This window comes from Plectropomus leopardus, chromosome 19 (assembly GCF_008729295.1).
Source record: "Plectropomus leopardus isolate mb chromosome 19, YSFRI_Pleo_2.0, whole genome shotgun sequence".
NCBI classification, from domain to species: domain Eukaryota; kingdom Metazoa; phylum Chordata; class Actinopteri; order Perciformes; family Serranidae; genus Plectropomus; species Plectropomus leopardus.
In genome coordinates, this window is record NC_056481.1 from 3911367 (window position 1) to 3925414 (window position 14048).

Sequence of the window (14048 nt, forward strand, 5' to 3'; positions counted from 1 at the left end):
AACTTCAAAGAGGAGAGGACATAATTAAAGCAAAAAATAGAAGGAATGAAAGGAGACGAGGGGGCATAGGAGGTGTGTGTGTGTGTGTGTGTGTGTGCGTGCGTGCGTGCGTGCGTGCGTGCGTGCGTGCGTGCGTGTGTGTGTCGACCTTGCTATCTCCTGAAGGTAAAGGGGGAGGATCCCTGAGCGGCGTTGTTTCCCAGCATTATCAAAGCTTTGATTTGGCACAGAAACGTCCTTCAGGTGTCACCGGCCTGGCAGCGTTTCGTGTTGTGCCATAAACCTGATTAGTGAAATCTGGCTCGAGCTGGGCGGACGTTACTGTGTGTCTGTCACCGGCTACACTTTGGCTCCTGTTTGCTCCTTTTTTATTTTGTTTGGATTAAAGATGAAAGCAGATTGACACTGTGTGCTCTGGAACACTTTTATCAACTGAACTTCAAAAAGAGCTTCTCATCTCTGTTTATGTGCCAGCGAGCCTGAGGACAAAGTATTGTTAATTGGATTTTGGTACTTGCTGTATTGAAAATAATTAACACTTAGTCACCAGTTGTGATTGGTTAGCATCTGTTGGAAATGGTCATTATGTCCAGTTTTAGCCTACGATTATGATTATGTGCAAAATTGTAATTTCATAAAGCCCGCTGCTTTAAAGACATAGTGGTGTTTTATGGGGTACTTATCCACGAACAGTGTATTTTATACAATACATGTCAGTCGGCATGACCCCACTCTGGTAAAGCAGGCAGTAGCCTGACATGAAAACTAAATAATCTTTTGTTGAGGGGTCAGCAACAAAATCTATTTCAGTCAGGACCATTTTAGTCAAAGAAAACTTTATTGCTATTTGCAGTATGACATTTTGGCGGTGTGGCTCCCTTTCTGGGACCTCTCTGCCCTTTCACGTGCTTACGTGGAGAGAGCACACCTCTCTGTCCTCTACGCTCATACATTCAAGCCTGATGCAGAAAGAGCAGAGAGCAGCTGCAAAGACCCCTCCGGATACGGAACAGAGCGAGCATCAATGACAAACAGTCTTGATATTGATAAGTCAGACACAGCATGAAAAGTAGGAGCCGGGGCGGAGGCGAGTTGCAAAGAGGCTCGCCAACACATTCTCATCCCAAATGATCAAATGTTGCCGCTTTGCAGCGGACCTCCATGTCTACATATTACGTTCTTCTGCATGTGCTCTTTATCTTACGGGATGATGCTTCTGTGATGTCAACAAATGCACATGTTGGGATTAGGCTGCATGTGATTATGTTTAGGCAACAAGTGCACATGGCAACCAATGCCGTGATGTCAACAAACGGACATGCTACCACAAATGGTGAGGTTAAGGGAAGGGTGTAGAAAAAAACATCACAGTCAGACAGGATGCAAACACCGGACTCCCACATGAAAGTCCGGGGTTTGTTCGATAGATCCGGCACCCCTGCAAATGCAACAGATTGTTTCCGGTCGTGCGATCCAGCTGACTGATGGCGCATATTAACACTTGACCGATGACCAATATTTGGAGCCAATATGCATTTGCAATAAAAATGAGAATCTTTCTGTCAGTAATTAGAATTTGGAATATAACAAACTCCAATGCAAAACTTTGTTTTAATGCCTTTAGCAAATGTTTAATCAAATCTGAAACTTGCAACATCATAAACAGCAAGTTCCCAGCAAGTTTTCTTATACATTTAAATAAAAATGAATGAATAAAAATAGCTTCCTGATGTTTTACAAAGTAAAAGTTCCTCCCATGCTGACACTTTCTTTGCACTTTTTAATTAATTAATTTTATCATAAAATCATTAAAATAAAACGCCAATACATAAAATCTACAAAATGCCAAATATCATACCAATAGTCACCCAGGCTGATAGTCTGTTGACCCTTAATTAACACCACAAATGGATGGCTGACGCCGTCTAGTGACGTATTATGTGGATGCGAAAGCTTTTGGTGTCAGGATCTTAGGCCAAAATCACTGCAAAAGCTGCAGTATTTGATTACTTCAGAATGAAAATGGTCTATGAATACACTGACTATGGATAAGTGCCCCGTACAACCCCGCTTCAAAAAATTCGAACTATCCCTTTAACTTATGCAACAAATCATGTCTCACGTTGTAATTTTTTGACTTATTCAAGAGCCGGGTCTAAATTGAAACATCTGATATATAATGAAGACGGGAGCACAGCGGTTCAGCATCACTCCCTCTTTGTTCTCGCCGTCTCCCCCTTCCCTTACCCCCGCTGACCCTTGAAAGCCTTCTATGAATATTCCATCAGCCAGCAGGGCCTCTGCTCCCCCTCTTCATTTAGTCATGCAGTCTGTGAGTAGCTTACATAAAAGTCCATATTTATGTATATGAACATAATCATACCATAAGTGTGTAGATTGCCAGGCAGCACAGGAAACATTGAAAATGAGTTTGAAAAAGGGGCAAAGCCATCGCAGGAAATGGAATGGGTTTTGCATAAATTAGCACTCTGCGAATTATGTCAGCGCTGTTTCTAGGCAGGACACTTCCTCAGTGTGTGTGTGTGTGTGTGTGTGTGTGTGTGTGTGTGTGTGTGTGTGTCGGGTCTAATATATGCTGCCCACCGGTGATGATACTGCAGAGTGAGATAAATGACCTCATATTCTCATGTCTGAGCTCGGCTCTCAGGTGCTTCATGGAAACTACAGCATCATCAAGCTGTGGGGTTATTAATGCAACTTCAGAGTGCAATATTTACTGTAAATGTACTGGAAATTGTGTTAACTTTGTTGTGATGCTACAATCAAATTTTTATTATGGGATAATGTAATAACTTGAACCACAAAGAAAGCTTAACAAGCAGCCTGCTGGTGGGTTAGTCATTACAAACTTGTGCTGCGCAGCCAAACTTTCTTCAAACACACAGACGTTTATTTCTGGTGGAGGATCCCGAGAGTTATTAGTAATAATCAGGGGATGAAAATGAATGTGTGCAACATTTTTCATGGCAGTATGTCCAATAGTTGTGGAGATATTTCACTAAATCCACAGATGTCAGCTTCATATTGATGCTGGAGGAAAAGTCAACAGATTGATTCTATAGGATTAATCACCTGGGGAGCATGAATGTCTGTGCAGAATTTCTTTGATTTCTTGATTTCTTTCAAAAATTATATGCAATGAGCTGCTTAACAGCAAATGGACAAAAACAGCATGGTATTACTAAAAAGATACAAGAAAAAAACCTAAAAAATAAGCAACAAAAAAAGAAAAGGAAAAAAAAGCAACAAAACAAAGACCTGAAAAAAAGTTCTTTAAAATAGAGTAAAACATTTTTTTGTATTTTCTTCTGTAATGATTATTTTCTATTAATCCAACTATTTTTAACCTTTTTTTAAGGCTTTTTTTCACCATCTCCTACTAATTTGTTGCAATTTCCCAAGTTAACATTTCTTGTTAACTTACCCCTTCAAATCAAATCTGCTCAGGTTTGAAAGGGTTAAATGCTTGTTAAAGGTGTCTGAAAGCAGCAAACTGATTTCAGAGGATTAAACACTGTTTTCATTCTCTCACCAACAGGCCAAAATCCCCAATTTGATCAGTTTTACATAATGTAATGTAATTTATTTGAGGTTTATTCGTTTATGCCAAACCTGCCCCTCAGTGACACAGGTGAGAGCGATCGTTAACGCCATCGATGAAGCTGCCAAAACATCTGATTCCAGATCTGATACCAGACTCCTCAAACCATCAGGATCAAAGAAACAGACAAGCACTCGCTGTCTGTGTCGTTCTGACGCAGCTGATGTGCAGCAAACCCTCAGCAGAGAGAGGAAATAAAGCTCGCAGTATCTGTGGCATTTCAATCCTGCTCTGAAGGCCAGTTTGAAAAACACAACCCTCAACTCAAGCAGCTCTCCACTAATAGAGCTGAAAAGCTGAGGCAAAGGTTTCGCAAAAATCCAACTGATCCAGGTGGTTAAAGCCGAGTAGGCTGTTTAATTTTGGGCAAAAATCCCATAATAAACTTCATGCATATTGCAATTTAAGTGGACTGAGAGAAAACTAGACTTCTGCATCTCCTCTTGGCTCTGTTTTCTGGCTTCAGAACACGGATCCTCAACTTGCATTGCCCGAGGGCCACTTTTGCTTTACCCTTTGAAACCTCAGCAAACTGGCTTCATTTCTCTCAAAAACCTGCGAAGAAGGCAATAAGCAATCAAGGAAGGGATGACCCAAAAATGAGCAAGAAATAAGTAAAAAGTACAAGAAAATCACCTGAAAAACGGTTTAGAAAAGAAAAACAAAACAAAATAAATACATGTAAAAAAAATTAAATTACCTGAAAAATCTTAAAATGTCTAATAATTCTGACATAATCTTTCACAATTAAATTATAATAAATATAAATGTAGTTTACCCTTAGCTTTTTGCTTTTTTCCCCTGTACATTTTCCCCTAGGCATTTAAACTTTTTAAAACTTTTAAAATGAATTTTTAGGTAATTTTCCTGTACTTTTTAAAAATTTCTTGCTATTTTTTAGCATCAACTCATAATTTCAAATGCCGCTGTCTGGGAGGACATTCAAGGTCTCACTTGCCACACAAAAAAAAAAAAAAAAATGTGTGCAAGAAGTAATTTGTGCCCTGAGTGTTGAAAATGTCTTCAATGTATTTTAGCTGCCCTTAACTGTCCTTGTGTTGCCAAGATGCTGAAAGCAAATTTCCATTTTATTCAATGTAATGGACTACAAAGTTTTCTTCTCCACCTTTTTTTGACAGAAAGCGACAAATCTGTTTTCTGTTGTTATGGTCTGTCCTTTGTTTGGCTGACTGGCTTCAGTCTCGCTGAGGATTTTGAGATGTTTCAATGTGTTATTATGTCAGAGCTGCCTCCAAAAGGACTTTGTTACTGCAAGAAGATGAATAGAATTATGTTTTGCTGTTGTTTGGTGCTGTTCTCAACAAGCTGACAGCTCTAATTCTCCGATTCTGTCAAAGAGGACGGTCAGATTCAGGGAAGAAAACAGCACAGTGTGCGTGTCCAGATCATAATGAAACATTAAGCTGACTCGCTAGACTCTCCACATAACAAAATTACAGTATTATGACCTTTCTCCACCAAATTTAGCACATATTTGCAGGATGTTTATGAATATAGATAGATGTGTATGCTCTGTTTTTTTCTCTCTGGTGTGTCATTTTCAATGTCTCAGACATACCGGAAAACCTTTTAGCAAAAAGTAAAGCAGCACGGAGGACAGTGAAAATGTCACAGTGGTTACTTCTTTTTTGGTGGTTGCACTCAATTTTTTTGTCTGTTCTATCAGGTTTATGTATTTCCTTTAGATAAAAAAACCCCCTCCAATTGAGTTAAGTAATTCTAACATCAACATCAACATATCTGAAAGAAATAGAATTTAATAACAGTAATTACATGAAATTTATTACAGTAAATTATTATTATTATTAAAAATATTTGAAGTGTAAATTTTTTTAACGGTAATAAAATAAACTTGTTAGTAAATTATGTGAATTCTTAGGGATTTGTGCACTCAGTCTCACGATTTGCTGCAATAAATTGTATTAATACAATCATCTCAGTTTTACTTGATTTAATGACATAAATGGTACTTTTTGGGTTATTTTATAATGACTTAACTCAACTGAATGGAAATTTGATGTGACAACCTGACAAAACAGTCATAATAATAATAGTAGTAGTAATAATGCTAATTAATAATAGGGGTAGTAGTAGGCCTAGTAGTGTTATTTTTTTTTTAAAAAGAGTCCATAGCCACTACTAGCATAACACAGAATCATGAGTTGCATTGTGGGTAATGTAGGCACCATGTTTTGACAAGCAGGCAAAATGAGTGGAATAAGAAAGATGACATTTGTGGTTCTGCTGCATCAGTTTCTTTTCCTTTGTCTTTTTAAAAACACTGTCAAGTCTTTGTTTTGGATAAAAAACAGCCATGTGGATCAGGTGTAATGTTTTCTTGAAGGCATTGACATCCAATAAAGTTTTGCATTTGTGTATATGCATTTATATATTCATGAGATGGAGATATGGAAAGTAACAAAAAACTGAGCCTTGCACCAGATGCAGATTTAATGAATGTCATTGTCATTGAATACTACTTATGATGATATCTGAAAAACAGATTCATATTTACAAGCTTGTCAGAATTTGCAGAAAGACTCTTTCAGAGATCTGCAGGGTTCAAAGTGTGCCGCCAAAAAAAAAAAGAAAAAAGAAATCGACTTCATCATCCACTGCTTTTCTTGACTTTGCAATTCTGAGGCAACACTTTGCAAATGCTTCCTTTTTATACAAGAGTTGACAAGTTGTTAGGTAGATGGTTTTGATTTGAATGAGGCCTTGTCATGTGTTTCCGTGAGTGCTGTTTCGTTCTACGTTAGGGTATGATTTCCCAGATTGAGCAGCATTATCCAGAACGTTGAACACGTCGTGCTAACGGCCACTGTCTCAGCTGTGATTTGCTTCTGCGAGTTAATTCATTCAACAGAGAAAAACACTTCCTCTGTTCAATCGAAGGTGCCAATGTTCTCAGTCTGATTGCGTCAGCACACAACCCCCTCCCGTCCCAAACACAAGCATATACACACATAAACGCACCCTCGTTCTACACATATCACCCCAGAGTAACCCTCCTCAAGGTCAGCTGGAACAATGCAGCTTCAAAAACCACACATAAAAGGGACAACACGTCCAAAATCATCCACAATGACAGTCACACCCAACCTGTTGTGGTACGTTCTCCTGTAAAGTGTCTTGGTAATGTCCAACAAAATAAATTAAAATAGAAGGTGTATTGTATTGGACTTGGACACTGTCCTTGGTCGTAATCCAATAATTTTCCAAACAAAATCGGACTGAAAGGCCGTTTCCTCGTGAGAATGAAATCACTGGCGCACTCTCACCTCACTTCACAGCGCATCATGTTTCCAAAAAAACAGCATCAACAGCACTCATCAGCACATAACAAAGTACATTATACAACAGCTTCAAGCATGGGGGAGCTCGCTGGGATCCAATTTAAAAGTGCAAGGGGGAAAAAAAACATGATTAACGAGGGCAAAAATGCAGAAAAACAAGCCCAGACCCGCCAGAGAATATACAGCAGCACAGCGGCTATGTGATTGGTGATTAGCAGGTAGGCTAAAGCCATGATTCACTTCCTTAAATTAGCTCTTTTGGACGTGACACCATGGGAACTGACAAGAAGGGAGGGCTGAATACTTCAAATGAAGTGGTGCTAATCAAGTAGAAGAGAGACAACCAGTAAGATCAGGCTCCGCAGATGGATGGGAAGTGAAAAATAAGGAGTTGTTAATGTAACCTACTGACCCCTCTCACAGGCCGCTGCAGAGACACACACAGCTGACAGACTTTGGCATGGAGCTAATTATCATCAGGCCCGTATGAGCATGTGAAATAATGACTTGATCTGAATGCAAACAGCATGAGTAAGCATAGGCGCCCCTGTTTGATACGAGTTATCAGCCCGACATGTTTCACCCGCTGAGGATAAACCCGGCTGCATTTCAGCACCACGTCGCTGTCCGCTCTTAATCCACTCCAGGCTTTCTTTGAGGACAAAAACAGGCCGCCTTAAAGCCGCACTTCATACAAAAGAAAAAAAACGTGTTTGTTGAAAAGGCGGAACTCACCTCTGCAACATAATATGAAACATCTTTATCGTGATACGCAGAGCAGAATCCACGTGCAAGCTCTTCCGATAAAAGGAGCTTGAATTTGTGAATGTTTGGTCTGTTTGTGGCTCTGATTTTATGGTTTTAAACCATGCTAGTGATGTGGAGGAGAAATTATCAGTCAATGTGGTGCAGACTGAAATATCTCGACTACTGGATGGATGGAAATGCATGCTCCCCAGAGGATAAACTGTAACAAATTATCCTTTAGTTTTTTCCTGCAGTGCCACAAGAAGGCTGACAATTTTTTGATTTCATCCAAGTGACATGTCTTGACAACTTTTGGATGGACTGCCATGTAATTTGGTGTTTAATTTTGAGGATAAATTCTACTGAATTAATGATCCCTTGACTTAATCTAGTGCCACCAGCAGGTCAGATTCTTCATGTTGGTGTTATAGCAGCCTGGCTTTTTTGCCACCATAAACAGTTGTTTTTTAACAAGACATGCAACAAGACTTCATTTACACCGGAAATTCTGCCACTAAATGTGGTTCTTTTTTAACGAGACATTGCTGCATTTACACCAGACGTTTTGGCACCAGCAGCTGTTCTTTTTTACGAAGATACACTAAAAATTTACTGGTGGATAGTGCCACCAAAAGCCATTGTTTTTTCCTGAGACATTGCAGCGTTTTCACCGTGGGTTGTGGAACTAAAAGCAGTTGTTTTTTAAAGAGAGAGTGCTGTGTTTCAGCAGGGATTGTGGCAGTAAAGTGGTTGTTTTTTCTTAGCAAGACATTGCTGCTTTCTATAAGGATTGTGCAACCAAATGTGGTTGTTTTTACCAAGACATCACTGCATTTTCATTGGAGACTGTGCCAACCAAAATTGTTGTTTTTCACTGAGACATCACTGCATTTCCACAGGGGACAGTGGCACTAAAAGTGGTTGTTTTATACCAAGACATTGCTGTGTTTCTACCATGATTTGTGCCAACAGCAGTCATTGTTTATTACCAAAACATGGCTATTTCTATTGAGAATTGTGGCACCAAAAGCTGTTGTTTTTTACCGAGACATTGCTGACTGATAATTTGCCATGTTTCCACTGAGGACCATGCAGCCAAAAATGATTGGCCAACAAATAGCTGCATTTCCAACAGGGAATATAGCACCTAAAGCAGACATTTTAAGATGAAACAAGATTAATTCCTATGAATAAAATATCTCACCATTCGCTGGATGATTTGGCACAAAATGTGGTGATCTGTTTACTTTTCAGAGCACCAACCAGGTTGACATTTGACCTCACAACTTTTGATGTGAGTTTGTCACATTCTATTTTTGTTGTGATTGTTATTATTATTTCATTGAAATCATATTTAAAAGGGCTGATATTCAGTTTAAAATAAGCTGCGATGTCTACATATAAAGCTTTTCTGAGATATTTAGAGTCAGGCTGTTTTTGTTACGATCACTTCAACCCTTTGAAACCTGGATTGACATCAGTTTTCTACATTCAGAAGCCTTTCATAAGCTATTTGACCCTTTGAAACCTGAGCGAAGGTGTTCAGTTTCTTTCTAAGCGCAGCAGAGTAGCTGTGTGTACATCCGACCTGTTTATGAGGCCAGGCACCAGATTAAACTACATATTAACGTTACAAAGAGAAGAAATATCCACACACTGGAGTACAGCTCCCAGTATTTAATTAACTACAACAGATGCAATATTTCAACCCAACAGGGTCTTCATGACGTCAATCAAAATAGTCAATTAAATATTGGGAGCTGTAGTCCCGTGTGCAGATATTTATTCTCTTTATTCTTTGTTCAGTTTCTTTCTCAGACATGGGGAAGGAAGGTAATAATCAATTTGGCAAGAAATGTACCACAAATTGCAAGTCATTAGAAAAAGGTGACAAGAAAATTGCCTAAAATTTAGCTTAATGAAAGAGAGGAGGCTTATTTGAAAACTATTTAAAATAATGTCCAGAAAACTATACTTATATTATTATTATTATTATTATTATTATATTATTATTATATTATTGTTATTATTATTATTATTATTATTATTATTATTATTATTTTATTATATTCAAAATTATGTTACCAAAAAATGTAAAGAAAACAAATTTTATAAATATTTTCAGAACTTTTTTGTTTTTACTTTTTTGTGCATATTTCCAAATAATTTTCTTGCAGTTTTTTGGGTTATGACATATTACATTGTTGATTGCCTTCTCCTGTTTTTTCAAGAAATAAAACCAATTTGCCCATGTTTCAAAGGGTTAAACAAAAATGAAAATCATCCAGATGTTTAGTACAGCTCCATCCACATGCAAGCTTTTCTTTTAAGGGGCTGGAGAGTTAGGCTGAGCGGGCGGGTGGCCGACGTCTGTCCCCTGGAGGACGCCCAGGGCTGGTTGGTCACTTAGGGGCACTGGAAGAAGCTATGGGGGCTGTGGGAGCCTGGAGCATGATAGATGGCTCCAGTCCCGCTCAGAAAAGGGCAAGCATTGCCTTTCTTTTTTTCACCTCTAGTTTTTTATCCATATTTAGCCAGTGTTTCTAAGCCAGAAATACTCATCGGAGTATCCAAGAAGCGTGTTTTAGATGAAATATTGACACATTTTCAGATTAAATAACTGCTGGCTTAAGATTCTTAAATATCCTCTCTGGGTGTAAGTTTTTGCACAGAAAATAGTGTTGATATCATCAGCCGTACTATTACTACAGCCTAATGATGATGATCAGAGGGAGTGATGTCTTTATAAAAAAGCTATCCGGAGAGCTGTTACCGAAACAATAATGGAAAACATTCAGATGTGCAAGCATTTCTATTACAAGGAGAAGAGATGAGCAATGTATGCTCCTATATTTAGCCTGATGAGCAGTGTTTGTATTTCAAAGACAAAATGTTCCAACAGCCCCACCAGCAGCCTTTTTTTCCTTCCTCTATTTTTGTTTTGCAACAGAAATTAGTCACAAGTTTTACTAAAAATAAAGAGAGAATTATTCCAATCTTGACATAAACTGACAGTCCTTTGGCTATTCTGAGATTTTCATATTTCTCTCTTGGATATGATGATGCATGGATGAAACCAGGCCAGAGAGCAAACTACCCGACAGATGTAGGCTACTTTTGCTGACCGCTTTCCATCAGCACTGAGCTGAAGTTGAAGGTTGCCTGCGGCCATGGCATCGCTCTGTGTGTGATGCTGATGTTGCCAAAGCGCCCGAGCACCACGCGTCTCCTTTAAGGAGATGTATGCATCAGCTGTGGCCACTGCAAATAAATGCGCGTACGATAAATAAACACAGCAGATTATTCTTATTATTAATATGATTTTAAAATCTTGCATCCTTGTGGCGCGTTTCAAAGCCTCTTGGTGCGATGACCAAAACATGGCTGTTATCAGACATGCAGTTCATTGTATCCGTCATGAAAGACATTGATTGTATAAGGAGGATAACTCACGCGCTCCCGTTGATCGATCCGTAAATGCCATCGCTTGGGAGTGTGGGAGGCGGGAGGTAGAGCTCCCCCCCAAAAATGCGCTCTGTTCCTCGGTGTGTCCAATGCCCGGTTAATAGGCTGCTGCTCCTCCGGTGCTCCTCCGGTGCTCCTGTGGCAGGGACAAGCACGCCTCCTGTAGATGCAACTGTGCAGGACTGAGCATCACATCGCACACCGTGGAGCCCCACTAGTGTGGGATGATGATGTCGCGGGAATAGGAGCGTCAGTCTCTCCTTCTAACGAGAACATCTCCTGCTTGAGTCACTCTGCATGTGAGAGGGAGAGCCAAGGCAACGCAGCGCTCAGCAACCTGCACAAAAGATTCATGTTCTCATTTGGATCTTTTTTCCTCCAAGGAATTTAACCCTTTGAAACCTTGGAGCCAGATCATTTTTTTATGTGCTGCTTTCAGACGCCTTTCACAATATGCAAACCTTTGAACCGTGAGCAAATTGCTTGATTGGTGATTTCTTTCAGAAACACTGGAAAACACCCAATAAGCAACTTGGCAACATTTTCCACAAATTGCAAGATTTTTTTTTTTTAATGCTGGGGAAATATGTCTAGGGAGAAAAAAATATTAAAAAGCTAGAGACGGGCTGGATTTGAAATTATTTTACAGAATTATTCTATTTTTTAATTAAAGTCTTATTTGCCTTATTTATTTATTTATTTTTAACTAATTTTCGCTTTTTAAAAACATGGGAAAACAGCCAGTGAGAAAAAAAGTAAGAAATCTGATTTTTTTTTTTTAAATGCTGGGGGAAATATGTCTACGGAAAAAAGAAAAAAAAAAAGATAGGGAAAAGTGTTAATGGAAAAAAAGAAAAGATTTTAGTAGATTTAGAAAATTAGGCTATAGTTTTAAAAAGCTAGGGGGAAAAAAAGGCAATAAGGCAATAAGTAACTTGTCAAGAAATGTTTCACAAATCGCAAGAAATTTGTAGATTTAGATTTTTTTAAGGGAAAAATGTCTAGTGAAAAAAAAAGGAAAAAAAGCTGTTTATAATTATCATAATTACCATTATAGTTATTATTTTTGTTTTTTGTTGTTTTTTTAAAAAACTTATTTTCAGGTACATTTCTTGTACTTTTCACTGATATCTTGCGGTCGTCACTCAGCGTGTTCATCCCATGTTTTTGAAATGTATCGGGCCAAATTTGTTTTAATGTATGTATATATATGTTTTTCTGTAGTTGTCATCACACCTGCTCAGGGACCACAGCTGATAATTAGCCAAGCTGGCACATTTACAGAAATCCCCATTAATGTACACGGTCTCTGTAATCTTAAACAGTGTAAATAAAACAAAAAAATAATAATAACTAACTAAACAGATTTGCTTTGTTTCAAAAGGTGAAATTATAGCCAGAGAACAAGAGTCCAAGGAAATAAGATAAAAGCACCACATACAGAGTCGGTGTATTCATAGCTCAATGCACACAGTCCAACAGCTTACATTTAAAGCCACATGGCTCCACCAATGCACATTTCCTCTATACATGAACACTCTTCACACCTTCTGTTTTCCAGACTGTGAAGAAAAAGTGTCTGTATGTGTCCAGAGCTGGCAAAGTGTCAGGGACTGGAGACACAATTTAAAATGCTCTATATTTGTCTCCTTCATCTTTTGCAGCATTGAGCTTAATTTGGGTCGATGCCCCACTTTTGTGGTGCACATAATCTGTGCCAAGGATGAGAAATGTTGTTTCGTTTACACGTCTTTATTAAATGTTTAATGAACCCTTTAGTTCATTTGCTTTTGATGTTCACAAATCTTTTATCTTTACTTAGTCCTTTCAGGTTAGTTCTAAAACAATCTTTTTTTTTTTTTCACCGATATTTAAAATTATATTGCACATGCTGAGTTGTCTCTGCTATACGTTTCATTGTTAGCATCATGTGCTTATTTCCTGCATTCTCTTGAATTGTTATGCACCAATTGCGGCCTTTTCTTTTTTATTATTATTATTATTTTTATTCTTTTTTTAACAGATAACATATACACAACAATCAACCCCCCACCCCACAACCTATTGTGGTTACATAAAAAAAAGAGAAAAAAAGATATATAGTATACACACGCATACACACACACACACACACACACACACACACATATATATATATATATATATATATATATATAATATATATATATATACATAAGGCCCTTTCTGCATCAATTTATGGCCTCTTTTCAAAAAAAGTACTTCTCTTTTTTCCTGGAGGGGGCAAATGCACCTGTTATAAATAATGAAGGAGACGTACCCGCTGCATCCTCCCTGAAATCTACAACCGTCTGCAAACTTGGAAATAATCACACATATTCAACACAGAATTTTCCCTTCTGGGACTTGACCTCAAATTTTATACTCATGGCACCTTCTTATGGTTTACACTATCTGGGCATTAAAAAGTATATTTGCCATCTTGGGGCTGGTCATGTTGTTTTGGAGGTCAGTGAAAACTGGCCTATTCTGTAGTTATGAGATAGCGTTAAAAAAATGTCCATGCTGCCACAGGCAACCATGTACCGCCATACAAAATAATCATTAGCAAATTTTATTCTAATCATAAGTAAACTTAACAATAGCCAGTATTATCACTGTCCGCTGTAATATTACAGTGTGCTGCAGTTCTGAGTGTGGTTTGTCTGTGTGGTGTTGCTGTCCCCCAGCAGAAGACATTATGCCACTGCTGCGGGTACTATCAGTGTCAAATATTTTACTCTCTCTTAATTTAAATACTTCCAAAAAACCCCAACAAACTAGAATGTAACATGATCATGGATTGTCAATTGTGAGTTTTATAAAGTGTTAGGAGTATGTCATAAAAAATTCAAAAATGTCTTAGTATAATATTC

At 38.3% G+C, this 14048-nt stretch overlaps 1 protein-coding gene across 1 annotated transcript in view; it reads right to left on the minus strand.

Annotated features, from left to right (window-relative positions):
• The window catches only part of tbkbp1 (TBK1 binding protein 1), a 69632-nt gene extending 58443 nt beyond the window's left edge, over nucleotides 1–11189 (minus strand). Inside the window, exon 1 of the mRNA XM_042508352.1 lies at nucleotides 11143–11189. The gene's annotated coding sequence lies outside the window, so the exon portion shown is untranslated. The remainder of the gene's footprint in view (nucleotides 1–11142) is intronic.
• Nucleotides 11190–14048: the final 2859 nt, after the last annotated feature.